Source organism: Symphalangus syndactylus, chromosome 6 (genome assembly GCF_028878055.3).
Source record: "Symphalangus syndactylus isolate Jambi chromosome 6, NHGRI_mSymSyn1-v2.1_pri, whole genome shotgun sequence".
NCBI classification, from domain to species: domain Eukaryota; kingdom Metazoa; phylum Chordata; class Mammalia; order Primates; family Hylobatidae; genus Symphalangus; species Symphalangus syndactylus.
Window position 1 is genome coordinate 103,456,615 of NC_072428.2, and position 18,178 is coordinate 103,474,792.

An 18,178-nucleotide genomic window follows, 5' to 3' on the forward strand; every position below is an offset into this window, starting at 1 on the left:
ACCAGAGGCTGGGAAAGATAGTGGGAGGTTTGGGTGGAGGTAGAGATAGTTAATGGGTATAAGAAATAGAAAGAATGAATAAAATCTATTATTTGATAGCATAACAGGGTGACTGTAGTCAATAATAACTTGATTGTGTATTTGAAAATAACTTAATGTAATTAGATTATTTGTAACTCAAAAAAATAATGCTTGAGGAGATGGATACCCCATTCCCCATGATGTGCTTATTTCACATTGCATGCATATATCAAAACATCTCATGTACCCAATAAATATATATACCTACTATGTACCCACAAGAATTTTTTAAAATACTTTAAAAATTAAAAAAATATAAAAAACACTGGTTAGATTTGAGTTTTTGGTCAATAAATGAATCTTTTCTTTAAAAAAAAACTACTGAAAAGATAACACTAGGTTAGTACTTCATACCACACATATATGTAATTTTTTTTTTTTTTTTTTTTTGAGACAGAGTCTCGCTCTGTTGCCCAGGCTGGAGTGCAGTGGCGCGATCTCGGCTCACTGCAAGCTCCACCTCTGGGGTTCACGCCATTCTCCTGCCTCAGCCTCCGGAGTAGCTGGGACTACAGGCGCCCGCCACTGCACCCAGCTAATTTTTTGTATTTTTAGTAGAGACAGGGTTTCACCATGGTCTCGATCTCCTGACCTCGTGATCCGCCGGCCTCAGCCTCCCAAAGTGCTGGGATTACAGGCGTGAGCCACTGCGCCCGGCCCATATATGTAATTACTAAAATGCATTGGAAATCTAAATATAAAAAATAAAACCATGTAAGTACTATAAGAATAAATTCCAGTATAAACTGATATTAGAGAAACATTTTCTAACTGTGACCCAAAATTCAGATGCGATAAAGACAAAATAGTGAATCTGGCTTGACTTATGTTTGTGTTGGTTAAGTAAAGTTAAAAGACAATTGAAAAACTCGGAAAAAATATTTGCAATGTACATTAAAGAAAAAGGGGTTATATTGCTAATATATAAATTTTAAAATTTGACATAAAATGCCAAAATTTAGAAGTAAAATTGGAAAGATATATGACATGCTAAAATTGTTCTCTCATCTCTCTATTTTTCTTCCTTTCTTCCAAATCCTTTAAACCTTTTAAAAATTCTCAGCTCAGGAAACCTTCAGGGCCTGTGTTATCAGATGTCATTTGACAAACAGGAAAAAACAGGTTGGCCACATTTTGATCTTGGTTAACATAAAACACACACACGCACACACACACACACAAACACACACCCCAATACATATTATTATTATTTTTTTCTGAATAATTTGAGAAGAAGCTGTATTGTAATGTTCCATTACCCCTAAATATTTATATACTTTAAAGATTAGGGATACTTTTTTACATAATTTCCAAAAATGTATCATAATCAGAACATTGATACAACGTCATTATCCAATGTGTTGATCTTATTATGGTTTAGTAATTGTCCCAAAAATGTCCTCTTAGCAAAATTAAAAATATATTCCAGAATCACACATTACATATTAATATTTTAAGAGTAAACATTAGAATAATAAAGCTATGACATATGACTTTTAAATCAATAAAAAGAAAATAAATGAATAATAATAAAAATCAATTCAAAAGTAAGAGAGGAGAGAAAGAATAGAACAAGTGGGATGAACAGAAAGAACAAAATAAGGTAACAGAAATCTATTCCAAATATCACTAATCACACTCTAGATAACAGTTATATAAAATATAAGTTAAAACATAGAGATTAAGTGACTGGACTTTAAACTATATAGCTTTTTACAAGATATATGCTCTAAACTTAAAGGCACAGTTGGGCAAAGGATGGAAAAGGAGATACCAGTCTAATGCTAACCAAAAGTAAGCTAGTATAATTCTATCAGTATTAGACAAAATAGACTTTAAAACAAAAACACTGATAGTGACAAAAGGAATAGTACTTAATAGTTAAGTTTCAGTTCTTAAAAAATATGTAAAAATTATGAACATATATGTCAAAAATAACTTCAAAATACATAAAACAGAAATTTATAGAACTAAAAAGATAAATTTATAAATTTGCCATAAGAGTGAGAAACCTGTTTCTATTTCTAGTATTCGGGAGATTGAACATGCACCAACAAATAAAATTTTGAAAATCAATAAGGTTATAAACTTGAGCATGAAATTAACAAGTTTTACCAAATAGGTTTGTATAAAACCCTACAGATGAAAGTTAGCAAATACATGTTATTTTTATACCCACATGAAACTTTAAGGAAAATTGACTGTAAAGTAGGCCATATAGTAAGTCTCAACATGTTTCAAAGGATTGGCCTTTCAGATTACATTCTGTGATTCCAGGACAATTGTTAGAAGCCAACAATAAGAAGATAGCTAAAATTATCTCCATATTTGATACTTTAGAAATGTCATGCTAGTAATTCATAGATCAAAACAATAAATTCTAGTAAAAATGAGAACATATTTAGATCTTAATATTATGTAAATAGGTGACAAATTCTGTTTAAGAAATGCTTTAAATGAGTACCACAAATTTTTATACGTACTGCTTATACAGCTGAGGAAATAATAAACTTGTAGATAGACTAATAGAATTGATCTAAACAGAAAAAAAATAGTTTAAAAATAAAAACATAGCAGAACATCCAAGAACTCTAGGAAATGTCAACAAGTCTAACAAAAATGGAAGTGCAGTTTCAAAAAGAGATGACACTTTGGAAGTGGGCCAAAGAATATGTGAAAAGTTAATAGCTGATGATTTTTAAAACAAATTGAAGAAAAGAAAACCAAGACCAAAGAAGTCTAGAGAACCCTAGGCAAAAGAAAGAAAAAAAGAAAGGAAAGAAAGAGAGAGAGAGAGAAAGAAAGAAAGAAAGAAAGAAAAAAAGAAAGGAAAGAAAGAGAGAGAGAGAGAAAGAAAGAAAGAAAGAAAGAAAGAAAGAAAGAAAGATGTTTAGAAATATTATAGAATGCTGAAAAGTTAAAGACAATATCTTGAAGGCAGACAGAGGTAAAAAGTATATATTATACACAGCTAACTTCTTAGAAATTTTGCAAGCCCAGAGTGTTATCTATAAAGTACTCTCAACTTAGAATTCTATACTCAGAGGAAATACCTTTCAAAAGTGAAAGTAAGATAAATACTTCTACCAACAAACTGAGAAAATTCATTGCCAGTAGAAATGAACTATATGAATTATTAAATAACATGTTTAGGCAGAATCTACACAAAAAAATGAAAAGCACTGGAAATGGCAAAAAGGGTTAATATAAAAACATTTTCTTATTTTAATAACTTTTTACTATAAAGTAAAAGAGTAACAATGTATCACTGCAAGACATTGAAACTGTCCAGCTAGAGACATATACCATGTTTGTGGATAAAAGATTTAATTCTATAAAGTTGGTAAATTTTCTAAAATTGTTTTAAAAAGTTAGAAAAGTGCAATCACAATAACGAATGTCTTTAATGTTGTTTTTTTCACTTTGTGAAACTTGAGAGTAAATTTATTTATTTAATTTATTTTAACTTTTATTTAAGTTTGGGGTATAAATGCAGGTTTGTTACATAGGTAAACCTGTGTCATGGGGATTTGTTTTACAGATTATTTCATCAGTAGTGTATTAAGCCTAGTACCCATTCGTTATTTTTCCATATCTTCTCTCTCCTCCTACCCTCCACCCTCCGAAAGGCCCCAGTGTGTTTTGCTGCCCTCTAAGGGTTTATGTGTTCTCATCACTTAGCTCCTACTTGTAAGTGAGAACATGCAGCATTTGGTTTTCTGTTTGTGTTAGTTTACTAAGGATAATAACCTACAGCTCCATTTATGTCCTTGCAAAAGACATGATATTACAACTTAATTCTAAACTTACAATGAAAAAGAGAAGCTCAAGACATAATAAGACGTTAGAAAATAAGAGTAAGTTTGAAGAGCTTGCTTCAACAACTAGCTGGAATAATTGATGCAATGTGGTGTTCTTTTCAGAAATCAACACAATAAAAGGAATGTAATGTAATAGTTAGAAAAGACAAAAACACAGGTATGTATTTCTATATGATGAAGCATATAAGGAAAGTGGATCTGCAGATGAATGAGAAAATAAGGAGCTATTCAAGAAATAGTTATGGGTTATATATAAAAATGATATTTTTCAATACTTCATGTGGTATAAAAATCAAATTCAGGTGGAAAAAAGATTTAAATATGAAAGGCAAATTTAAAAAACGTTTAAAAGATAAAGCTTTCTTAAAGAAAACACATGAAGTAAATCTTAACATAAAATATTGTTAAATTTGATTATATTAAATTAAGAACTTTTGCTAGAAATCTGATGTACAACATAGTGACCATAGTTAATAGTACTGTATTGTATACTTGAAATTTGCTAAGAGAGTAAAACTTAAATGTTCTCACTTCACATACACAAAATTGATAACAATGTGAGGTGATGCATGTGTTAATTAACTTGATTCTGATAATCATTTCACAATGTATACATGCATTAAAACATCACATTGTACACTCTAAATATATACAATTTTACTTTTCAATTATACCTCAAAAAAGCTGGAAAAAATTAAATTCTGTTCATTAAAAGTACCATAGTAAGAGTCCACCACTGTGCGAATGTTTTGCAATTTTATTTCTATGATCCACAAAATTAGTATAAAGATACATAAAACTCAATGTGAATAAAATCAATGTAGTAAAAAAATACATAAAGAAAAAACCACAAAGTGTGTGAACAGACATTTCAGAAAAAATAAACATGATTAGTCAATAAAGATAAGACATGATCATCAGTGTAGAAAATCCTGAACAGTTTCTTAAAAATGTACAAGAACTAGGAAGTGAGTTTAGCAAAGCAAAGGATAGAAGGTCACTATAGAAAAGTTAATTCCATTCCATAAGGTAGCAATAAGCAATTTAGTAAAAGTTAACATCATTTACAATAGCCTAAAAAGTTTTAAAATTTAGAGAAAATTTAATAAAATATATACAAATTTGATGCCAAAAAGTAGAAAACATTGTTGAGAAAAATTAAAGAAAACATATATGAAGAGATACACCATGGTCATGGATCAGAAGACATTATCATTAAAATGTCAATATTTCCAAAATCGATCTGCAGATTTAAGACAATTCTAATAAAATCTTGGCACAATTCTTTTGTAGAAATTAAGAGCTGGCTCTATATGTTATATGGAAAAACAAAAAACTTAGACTAGACAGTTGGTGGGCTCATTGAGATCAAGAGAGTGTAGTGTTGGCTTCGAGGTAGACATATAGATAAATGGAGCAGAAAATAAAATTCAGAAGCATGCTCCAATATATTGGTCAATTAATTTTTGACAAAGTTGCCAAAATACTTCAATAAAGAAAAGATAGTTTTCTTTTTCAAAAAATAGTCCTCGAATGTTCGTCATCCCAAAACTTATATTTTGAAGCTTAAATCCCCATTATGATGATATTTGGAGGTGGTGCCTTTGGGAGGTAATTGGGTCAAGGGGATAGTGTCCGCGTGAGTGGGATTAGTGCCTTCTAAGAAGAGAAAGGAGAGAGATGATGGATCTGTCTTCACCATGTGAAAATAAAACAAAAATATGGCCATCTGCAAACCAGGAAGAGTGCTCTCACCAGATACTGGATCTGCTGGTGGCTTCATCTTGGATTTCCCAGCATCCATAATTGTGACAAATAAATGTCTGTTGTTAGTGTTCTGTTATAGCAGCCTGAATGAACAAAGACAATAGGGAAATAATTAAACATCATGAGGAAATAATCAATCTCAACTCTAACCTGCACCATATGAAAATAGAAGTGGAGCATAAAATGATATGTAAAAATTAAACATAAAATTTCTAAAATGGATCACAGGCAACAAGTATTGTGACCTTGGATTAAGCTTGTTTTTTGCTTTTTCTTTTTTCTAAGATATGCTCCAAAAAGCATGAACCATTAACCACAATAACCACAAAAATTCTGTTAGTTTGGATTTCCTGAAAAAGTAAAACTTCTGCTCTTTGAAAGGTATGTTTAAGAAACTTGACATACAAGCCACAGACTGGGAAAAACTATTTGCAAATTATATATCCGAAAACAGACTTTCATCTGAATGCATTCTATTGGGAATATAAAATATTTCTAATATATTATGAACTCTCTAGACTCAATAATAACTAAACAAGCATTCTGATTAAAATGGGCCAAATATTTGAAGAGACACTTTAACAAAAAAGATATATGGGTGAAAAATAAGCACATGAAAAGACATTCAACATCATTAGTTATCAGGAAAATGTATTTTAAAACCACTACACTACATGCACACTAGAAGAGCTAAAAGTTTAACAACTGAAAATTAAAAGAAAAAAAAAAAGAAAACCAAATTGCTGTTGAGGATGTGGAGCATTTGCAGCTCTCATAGGATCCTGGTGGGAATGTTTTCCTCTATGGGAAACATTTTGGCAATTTTTTTCATTAAATAAAACTAAACATATACTTAACATACAACCTATCAATTTTACTGCTAAGTATTTACCCAAGAGATATGAAAACATATATCCACACAAAGACCTCAGTGTAAATATTTATGGCAGCTTTACTCATAATGACCCCAAACTGGAAACAACCAAAATACTTATCCACTGGCCAATGTATAAACAGATTGTGTTAATTCACACAATGGAGTGCTTCTTCGTAGTAAGAAGGTGCAAAGTATTGACATATGCAACAGCCTAGGTGAATTTTAACAACATTACGCTAAGTGAAATAAACCAGACAAAAAAATACTATATATTGTATGATTCTATGTGCATGATATTTCACATTTTGTGTGGAAAAACACAAAACTAAAACAGCAGAAATTAGATCAGTGGTTCCCAGGAGCTTGAAGTATGAGTCCAGGGACACACGGGAACCTTTGGAGGAGTAATGGAAACGTTCTATGTCTCACTGAAGTAGTGATTATACATCTGGAAAAGCCCATTAACTGTACACCTAAAAAAGGTGAATTTTACATTATGTAAATTGTACCTCAATAAACCTGAATTTGAATTTTCCATTTTATTTCAAACTTATTGGAAAAATTATCAAGTTTGGAGGTTGTCGAGCAATGTAATCTGTATTGTACAGTGTGTGGTAGTGTAAAATGGTTCAACCACTTTGAAGACAATTTGTCATTGTCTATTAAATATGAAGATGTACCTATTCTACAATCCAGTAATGTTGCTCTTCATTTTATAATTTGAAAATATCTTGGTTCTATGTACTTAGAATTAACATTATTTCTATATGCAGCAATAATATAGAAAATTATAGAAAAATAATTTTTGCAGCAATTTTAACAGGATAAAAGTAAAAATGATTCATTGTCTATTGACATTAGACAAATAAATTCCATGTATTCATTCAGTGGTATATTGTACAATGGTGAAAATCAATGAATTACAACTACCTGAACAACATGGTTTACTCTTGGAACCATAATATCTAATAAAAAGGACAAAACATGGCACACAGTATTGTAATATGTATGCATATACATGTTATATACATGTATATGTTCAAAAAGAGTTACAACTTAATATTTAAACATGTACATATTTGTTAAAATTATAATTAAAACTCAGGGATTTATTAAGACACAATTTGGGATAAGAAGGCTGGAAAATAAAGATCAAGAAACACATTCTGCTGTATCTGCAATATTCCATTTCTTAAGTTACATGTTGAGTCATGGGTGTCTTTTATCGTTGTTTAATAACTTATTATTCTCTACTTTCTTTTGTATATAAAAATACTTTATATCATAGATATTTTAATAACATCTCTTAGATGGCAGTATTGCCTACTTTACTCTCCCCCTTTTTGGCAAAGTTGCTACCACTCGCTGCCCTTACTGAGCTGGTGGAACACCATATAACCCTACTTTGTGGTATCATTTGTTGGGTTAGAGGTGAAATCCTGACATATGCAATAAGCTATGAGATTGCTCAATAATCTTGAATTTCAAGAATTTGCCTTGAAGAGAAAAGCTGAATGAAACTTACTTTTGATCAAAATCTTGAGTTGAAACACAGAGAAGTTACCAGTTATTATAAGTAATTTAATCTAAAGGAATATCTAACATGAAACCAGTGAGAGCTGCCCATGATTAGAGGTTATAGTTCAACAAACTCCTAAAATTATGTGCAAAAGTTTATGTACATCCCTCAAGGGGGATCATATCTTTCACTTGGTGTCTTTGGTGTAACACAGGATAAAAAACACTGGGGCAAAGTCTTATGAGGAAGCTGAGTAGTTAAGTGAGAACACACCAGAGTAGGGATAGACATCACTAGGCTGGTGCCCAGATCTGCATCTGCTTCTGCTTTTCCTGAAAAAGATGCTCTTCATCTTTTTTTTGGAGTCTCATGAGAAATATGAACCTGTCAAGATCAATTGAAATTTTTTAAAATGCTTTGGACCACAAGGGTCCTATGAACACATAGAAATGATACACAATGAATTTTAAATTAATGTTCAAATTTGGATGTTTTCTTAAAGAATAAAGTAATTTACAGTTTTTAAAACTATTACTCTGGAAAATAGTTGGAAGGGTTAACTCTTAGCAACTAATTATCACTTGATTCGAACTCAGGAGAGATTTTTTAAAAATTAGAAATTTTGGTGAGAATCCTTTCTTTTTATTAATCATTAGACTGGAAAGCACCACTGGGCACCCTTAAAACTATAATGTGCTTGGCTATCCATTTCTTTAGGTTGTGTGTTTGTGGTTGCAAGGAAAACTCAATGCTTCTAATTGCAAACATTCAAAAACAAACAAAAATAAACAAATCACAACAAAATTGTTTTTTTTGTTGTTGCAAATTCCTAGCTATTCTACCATTACAAATTCTGTCAAGCAGAAACGACAGAACCATGTTCCAGCTTCTAAAATGCATGTCTTCATAGCACATACTGCTTCTTGCTTATTTTTCTCATGTTTCAAAATCATTCATGGGAAAAGGTAATTAGGACTTGCAAAAATCTTTAAAATGTGATATAGTTTGGGTATGGATCATGGGGGCAGATTTCTCATGAATGGTTTCACACTGTTCCCTTGGTGCTGTCCTCACAATAGTGAGTGACTTCTCGGGAGATCTGGTTGCTTAAAAGTGTGCAGCACCTTTTCTCTCTCTCTCTCTCTCTCTCTCTCTCTCTCTCCCTTTCTCTCCCTCCCTTTCTCTCCCTTTCTCCATTCTCGCCATGTGATGTGCCTGCTCCCCCTTTGCCTTCCACCATGATTGGAAGCCTCCTGAGGCCTCCCAAGAAGCAAATGCTGCTATGATTCTTGTATAGCCTGCAAAACTGTAAGTCAATTAAACCTCTTTTCTTATAAATAACCCAGTCTCAGGTATTTCCTTATAGCAATGCAAGAATGGTCTTATATAAAATGTTTTTCTTATAGTGTAATTTTATTGGCTCTGTATCCTCCAACTAATATTTCTGAAGCCCCTTTTATTTGTACACTTCCATAGCCATTCAGAGGAAATATCTCACTCATAAAAAATACTTTGCCATATGGTGTTAGAAGAGTCTATCTCCCAGTACTTAAGGAGATAGTTATTTTTTTTTCTAAGTGGCAAAACCTGCAGGAAAAACACAGGTGACTTTGTTTGGCACTGACTTTGTAACATAGTATCAATTCCAATTACCCTGCTGGACTGCAAATCTATCCTGAAGTGAAGAATCAAATAGATCACAAACCAGACAGGAAGTTAAAGGGTTTTTATTCCTTCCTTTCTTATTTCATGCACTGGCCCTCAAAATTATGGTTATAATGCTATATACAAAGTCGGCTTGGCGTGGTGGCTCATGTCTGTAATCCCAGCACTTTGAGAGGCCAAGGTGGGTGGATCACCTGAGGTCAGGAGTTTGAGACCAGTCTGGCGCATATGGTGAAACCCTGTCTCTACTGAAAAAAAAAAATACACAAATTAGTCAGGCATGGTGGTGGGCACCTGTAATCCCATCTACTCGGGAGACTGAGGCAGGAGCCCAGGAGGCAGAGGCTGCAGTGAGCCGAGATCGCACCACTGCACTCCAGCCTGGGCGACAGAGCGAAATTCCATCAAAAGAAAAAAAAAAGTAATTAGTTGTGTACTCCACTGTCACATGGTTTGAGGTTTTGAGGTTAAACAAATGTGACTTCTGAAATTTCAGGCAAAGAATAAATAAAAAATTGTATCTTCTAGGTAAAAAAATCATACCTTGTAAGTACTATTAAATGCTTTGTGCCACACATAAACAAATCACTGTAAATAACACAGAAAGACAATTTTATATAGCTTTAAGTGCAATACAAATCAAATGCATGGGCATCTTCAGCTATACAGGATTTAATCTGATTTTTCATACCAATGAAAATATTCTTTTGTAAATGTAGTAAGTTAATGTTGCACCTATAATCCTGAATTCATTCACATAATAAAGTTTTGATATATAACCTATAAATTCCATAAAGCTCATAAAAGAAAGTAGCCAAAAGTGGACAGGCCAAGTAAGTAAGGTGGCCAAGCAATTCTAATCTTCTGAGAATGTGTCACTGAAAACTTGTCATATATAAGAAGTATGGTGGTGAGAAACATCATCTGGCAGACCATGGGAAAGGTTCATTATTATAGGTCAAAGATAAAGACATCCTGCAAAGTGGCAAAGGAATGCTCATTTAAGAAAAAGAACTGAAGAACTTATAATGCTTGACCATTAGAAAAAATATTGGAAATAATTGAAATTGGAAATAATTCCATAATGGGAACTTGTAAAAGGGACCAAATACTCAAATGAAAGCAAATAAAACAAAAACCTGCAAAAAACTCCTGTAATTAAAAATTTGATGAAAATTGTGCTTGTGTAATGGTGTTGCAGTTTGACCCTATTGCTATATGCAGTCATTTCCCTTTAAAACTGTGGAATGCAGACTGGGCAATCTAGAAAGACCCCATCTCTACAAAAGAGAAAATTAAAATATTAGCTGGGCATGGTGGTGCATGCCTGTAGTCCTAGCTACTTGGGAGGCTAACGTGGGAGGATTCTTTCAGCCCAGGAATTTAAGGCTGCAGTGAGCTTGGATCACACCACTGCTCTCCAAACTGGGTGACAGAATTAGGCTCTGTCTCAAAAAGAAAAATAAATAAAAATAAAATTGCAGAATGCCTTTACATACCCAGTATTTTATCATTTGAAAAAGTAGTTCAAGAAATACTTTGAAAAACAATACAATTTTTATTACTGATATTAAAAATATATGGCTCTATTTATTAGGTGAATCGTGTCTCCCCAAAATTTATATGTTGAAGCCCTAACACCCATTTCCTCAGAATGTCACTGTATTTGGAGATAATACTTTTAAAGAACAAAATTAATGTCTGGGCGCAGTGGTTCATGCCTGTAATCCCAGCACTTTGAGAGGCACATCTGACATGATGACAGGAAAGCGAGAACGAGCAAGGAAGTGTCAGACACTTATCAAACAACCAGATTTCATGAGATGTTCCTTATTATCATGAGAACAGGATGGAGGAAATTATCCCCATGATCCAATCACCTCCCACCAAGTCCCACCTCTGATATCTGGGGATTACAATTTGAGATGAGATTTGGGTGGGGACACAGAGCCAAACCATATCAGTAAGAAAAGATCTTCCAACAACAACAAAAAAGTCCATGACCAGATGGATTCACAGCCAAATTTTACCAGACATAGAAAGAAGAGCTGGTACCACTCTTATTGAAATTATTCCCCAAAATTAAGGAGGTGGGGTTCCTCCTTAACTCATTCTATGAAACTAGTATCACTCTGATACCTAAATCGGGAAAGAACACAATAAAAAGGAAAACTACAGGTGAATATTTCTGATGAACTTAGATACAAAAATCCTTAATAAGATACTAGTAAACCAAATCAGATTGTCCACAGTCAACGTAGAGGAAAAAATTTTAAGGGCAGCAAGATAGAAGCATTTAATCACCTATAAAGGCAATCCCATCAGAGTAACAGTGGACTTCTCAGCAGATACCTTACAAACCAGAAAAGATTGGGGGGAAAAGTACATCAAAAAGATAATTCATCATGATAATGTGGGCTTTAAGAGGGGGTGCAAAGATGTTTCAACATCTGCAAATCAAAAAATATGATTAATCACAGAAACAACTGAAAACAAAAACTGTATGATCATCTCAATAGATGCAGAAAAGGCTTTCAATAAAATCTGATATCCTTTCCTGATAAAAACCTTCAACGAACTAGGCATCAATGGAACATACTTTGAAATAATAAGAGCCATATACGACAAACCCACATCCTCATTACACTGAATGGGAAAAAGCTGAAAGCATATCCCTTGAGAACTGGAACTAGACAAGGTTATTCATTCTCATAACTCCTATTCAACATACTGGAGGCACTACCCAGAGCAATCAGACAAAAGAAAGAAATAAAACGCATCCAAGTTGTAAAAGAGGAGTTCAAATGATCTCTGCTCACTGATGACATGATTTTATACCTAGAACCTCCTAAGTCTCCTCCAAAAGACTCATAGACTTGATAAATAAAGTTCTATGATACAAAATCAATGTATGAAAATCAGTAGCATTTCTATACACCAATAATTTTCAAGCTGACAACAAAATCAAGAACTCAATCCCATTTATAATAGCTGCAAAATATAAAATACCAAAGAATACATTTAACCAAGGAGGTTAAGGATCTCTATAAGGAGAACTACAAAACAGTGATAAAAGCAATTGTAGATGACACATACAAATGGAAAAACATCCCAAGGTTGTGGATTTGAAGAATCAATGTCATTAAAATGACCATACGCCTAAAACAATCTACAGATTCAATGCAATTTCTATCATATTACCAACATTATTTTTTCCCAAAATTTGAAAAAATAATCCTAAAGTTCATATGGCATCAACTCTGACTAGCCAAAGTAATCCTAAGAAAATAGAATAAATTTAGAGGCATCACATTGCCTGACTTCAAATTATATTATATGGCTATCATAATTAAAACAGCATGGCATTGGTATAAAAATAGACATATAGATCAATGGAACAGAATAGAGAACCTACATATAAAGTCACATGCCTACAACCAACCAACTAATCTTTGATAAAGTTGTTAAAAACAAACAATAGGGAAAGGACATTCTATTCAATAAATGGTATTGGGAAAATTGGCTAGCCATATGCAAAAGAATTAAACTGGATCCCTATCTCTGACCATATATAAAAATTAACTCAAGATGGATTAAAGAATTAAATGTTATACCTGAAACTATAAAACTCCTGGAAGAAAACCTAGGAAAAACTCTTCTCGAGATTGGCCTAGGCATGAATTTATGAAGAACACCCTAAAAGCAAATGCAACAAAAATAAACATAGACAAATGGGATATAAATAAACTAAAAAGCTTCTGCACAGTAAAACTAATATTCAGCAGAACAAACAACCTACAGAATAGGAGAAAATATTTTCAAATTATGCATCTGACAAAGGACGAATATCCAGAATCTACGAAGAACTGAAATGAACTCAAGTAAACTCAAAAAGAGAAAAAAAAAACAAAACAAAAACAAAACCCAGCTCCATTAAAAACTGGGCAAATGACCTGAACAGACATTTCTCAAAAGAAGAAATACAAGTGTCCAACCAACGCATGAAAAAAGTGCTCAACATCACTAATCATCAGAGAAATGCAAATCAAAACCACAATGAGTTATCACCTTATACCTGTGAGAATGTCTATTATTAAAAAGTCAAAAACCAACAGGTGTTGTCATGGATGTGGAGAAAAGGGAACACCTATACGCTGTTGGTGGGAATGTAAATTAGTTCAACCTCTATGGGACAAGGGCTGAAAAATACCTGTCATGTACAGTGTTCACTATTTGTGTAGTGGTACACTAGAAACTAAATCCCCATCAGTATGCAATATACCTATGTGAAAAACAAGCACATGTACCCCCTGAATCTAAAATAATTTTTTTAAATTAAATTTAAAAATAGAGATATTCTTGGGTTGAAATATGAACTGGTGTTAACCACCATTGTTTCTTCAGTGTAAGGATAGAAGTAACAAGTATATTTGACAAGGAAGTTTGTCAAATTTGTCATACTGGAAAGAATTCCAGCATATTTTGTGGTGGGCTCAGAGATTATTCCATAACCTATTATAGAATATTAAATGATGCTTTCTTTTAGAGTAAAAATTGGTAATTGATCCCTTTACTGACCTCAGTTTAATACTGCTTTATTTTAAATGCACAAGAAGCTTCATTCTTTGTTATCTGTTAATTTGAGAGAGGTCTTCCCTACAATTAATTTGGCAGTTATTTTAGATACTAGAGACCTTTAAATGATCACAGACCACCACCTTAATGGCAATATCTTTTATTTTCCACCACATGCATGACATTTGGTGTAGATTTGCTAACTTAAATTATGGCTGGTTCATCATTTGAGGCAGCAGTTTATATTACTTAAATACTAGACTCAGTAAACTTTCTGATACCAGCTTCTTCACACATTTTTTGATGTGTAACCACCACTTACTCTTATATGTCAAAGTGCCTCTATTTATAAAAGAAGATTATAGATACCTTTTATCACATTCTATTTCTCAAGAAGGATGATTTATAAGATACAAAATATACTGTTCTTATAATAAATATGATAATCTTTGAAAAGAATGTGATATTCAGAAAGAAGTTACCCTAATAATAAATATAAATTTTTAATTAATATATTTCTATATGAAAGTAAATTTTTTACCAGGGATTATTAAATAGTGTGTGAGTATTTTGCTTCATTATTTTTCTTTCATTCATCTGTCTGATCAGATATAACCCCTAAGAAATGGTGGCCAATGGATATAAAAAGAAGTAAATTTTAATCAGCATATTTTAAAACTTGAGAGTAGTTATGGTAAAGGATGAATGGTTGGAGGTTTTAACTATTGATTCTATTGATTATCATTAAATTTATAGATTATTTATGAAATAATTTCTATTATACCATAAAAGAAAATTTATAAACACTACAAATAAATTCAAATAATTTCTAAATAAAATTATTATAGTGCTTTTTGTCATCATTTGATGAAAAGGAAAAATAAACCCTGAAATATATAGAAATATAAAATAACAATTATAAGTAATTAACAAGAGTATACTAGATTTATATAGAGGTTATCAAAAGGTCCAGGGCTGTGAGTCATACATAGCTTCATCTTCCCTGGCCCTGGGAAAGCGTAGAATAATGGGAGACATTTTTTTTTATTTTTTAATTTTTTTAGAAGGAGTCTTGCTCTGTCACCAGGCTGGAGTGCAGTGGCTCAATCTCGGCTCACTGGAACCTCTGCCTTCCAGGTTCAAGCAATTCTCCTGCCTCAGTGTCCTGAGTAGCGGGGACTACAGGTGCATGCTGCCATGCCTGGCTAATTTTTTGTATTTTAGTAGAGACGGGGTTTCATCATGTGCCCAGGCTGGTCTCGAACTCCTGAGCTCAGGCAATCCTCCCTCCTCGGCCTCCCAAAGTGCTAGGATTACATGTGTGAGTCACCACACCCGGCTTCCTCTCTTCTTTTAAAGCAGCCCAAATTGTCCTCAGAAAGTCATGCAGAAGAACACAATTCCATATTATTTTCATATCAGTTGTAGATACATTAAATATTAAATGCTTGCTACTTCACCAGTAATTAAAGTAGATAACAAAATTCATGTAGAATGTTTTAGTTATTGTACAACATATCATCAAAATAAAATAATAACAAAGGTATTGGTATAACTTATCCACTTAAAATCTGTCAGGCTATAGATGTATAAGGGGTTAATGTATCCATTTCTTCCCACTCACTCTTCCTATTTATAGATTTTAAGAAAAAAAATTGGCATGACTTGTATAAGAAGAAAATGTCAAAAGGTTATAAAACACTGCAGAGAAAACGTTTTTAATGAGTCTTCCAGAATCCTGAAATAGAAAAGATCAGAAATAAGGTTATTGTAATGAAACCAGTTAATGGAACCAGTGTTCAAGACATGTTTTCTAGTATTATTTCTACCTACCTGTACTGCATAATTAGTGGTAGGCAAGTTAGGTTGTAAACTGTGAGAAAAACAACATATTTTCCATCTCTGGCTCCTAGCTCTGCTGCAGGCAGCTGGGAGTGTTTTCCAGAAATAGAAGATGGCTGTAACAAACAATAAAATATAGGCAGTGAGGGCCACGATGATCTCTTTATCACATCTGTCATCACTGTACATACTGACAGTTTCATCAGAATGCCAGGGAGTCTGAAGGCAATGTGTCATAATCTGTGGGGATGCCTTGTCCCAAAGGATTTATGGCTTCATTAGGAAACAAAGGAAGAACTTAAATAAAATTTTAAAAAATGAATTCACATTTCCTAGTAACCTGAAATGAGATTTTGAATGCTATAATAAATGCATGCTTCCATGACACAAATTTGCTTTTGCCTGTATTCATTACCTTTTTTTTTTTTTTAAGTTACTCCTTGGCTTCTTATAATCAGAAACACAGAGGCTTGGGTCTTGTATTTAATTGTTTGATGATGTTGAAGACCTCAAAACCCAAATGATGAAACTCACTGGTGGTTGTAGTTTTTTATCTGTGTCTTCTTATCAAATCAGTCAGTAAGGTAAACCACTTGCCGACACTGCTCAAGCCTGAGTTCTTATCCTGACATACCAATTAATTATATAACTTCAGGACTAAAGAAGAATGTGTTCAAAGGTGCTGGAAAAGGTCGGAAAACCTGGGTTCCAGTTCAGCTCTTAGGAACTGTGTGACCTTAGAAAGAGAATCATTATATGTCACCTCAGGATGTTGCTATGAGATCAAGTAAAATAAAGTCTTTCGTAAAGTAGAAGATTATACATTTATATATTTGTTCAATAGTAGAGAATAGGTATATATTATTAAAGCAACGAACTATTCCCAATGAAAGTACTGGAATGGAATTAGGACATTGGGGCTTTAGGCTTAACAACATGTTAAATAAATTCTTCTAGTTGTATGCTGTGGTGGCTAATATGGGATTGACCTGACGTTATTGGTAATATAAGGCTGCTATTTTGAAGATCTGGCTAGTATCCTATATTTTATTTCTAAAAGTTCTACCTGTCAGACCTTGGGTTAGTCACTTAACTTCTCTGGGACACTAGTTTATAGGAATGTAAAAGAGTTAGATTAGATGATTATTAACTTCCATTCTAGTCTTAAAATGGCTTACCACATTCACCTACCTCCTTCTTCGTGTTGAAATCTGGTAAGGTCAGCACAGAAAGGACCTTCAGACTCAGCATTTGCTGTTGAAATGTGGCTGAATGGAATTGAGATTTTTCCATTATTGGCTTTCCTGTCCAGTTTATCTTCACATTACAGATTCTGGTACAAAGTACTCTATATCGTGGTCTTCAGGATTCTTGCTTGTTTTTGCCTGAGGCTTGCAGGGATGTGTGTAAATATTTCATTATTCGAACTAACACTTTAACCCTTTCTTTTTCTTTTTTTCTGTTTTCATGAAAGACCTGTTGAAGAAGCACCTACATACTAATGTTATCACAGATACAGACCATCAGCAAATCAAAATTCGGAACCGCAGATAACTTTCTGAGGGTAAAACGAGAAAGATTCTAAGAAACAGTCATTCTGTGTTTGAAAGAACCGTGACTCCTAAACTATCACAATCCTATTTCCTGTTATGCCTATTGTTCATGCTTTCTGTAATGTCTTATCATTTTGACAGATTAAGCAAATTCATGTTAAATTACACAAAAGCAGTAAAAGTAAAAGCATTTAGGTATAGAAAACATGCATAGAAAATCATGATTTATTTCAGCAAGGCCACAGAGGGTTAATTGTCAATGTTTTGAATTTTATTTTCTGCCTCTTTTGTGATTTGGAATTATGTTAAATCAATTATCCCTTTATTTTATTTTCAATCTTTGGTTGTGTGTGTGTGTGTGTGTGTGTGTGTATAGATATGAACACACACACACAATGGGACAGACCAGCAGGCTGGAGGCTGGAGATTGCAGATGCAGAGAAGAAATTGTAGTTCAATTTCGAAGCAGTCCACTGGT

The 18,178-nt window shown here is 33.0% G+C and overlaps 1 long non-coding RNA gene across 1 annotated transcript in view; it reads left to right on the forward strand.

The window, feature by feature from the left end:
* LOC134737036 (uncharacterized) overlaps positions 1-17,936 on the forward strand; it is a 121,595-nt gene extending 103,659 nt beyond the window's left edge. The window contains exon 5 of the long non-coding RNA XR_010121584.1: positions 17,622-17,936. This is a non-coding gene — a long non-coding RNA (uncharacterized lncRNA). The remainder of the gene's footprint in view (positions 1-17,621) is intronic.
* The last annotated feature ends 242 nt before the right edge of the window (positions 17,937-18,178 follow it).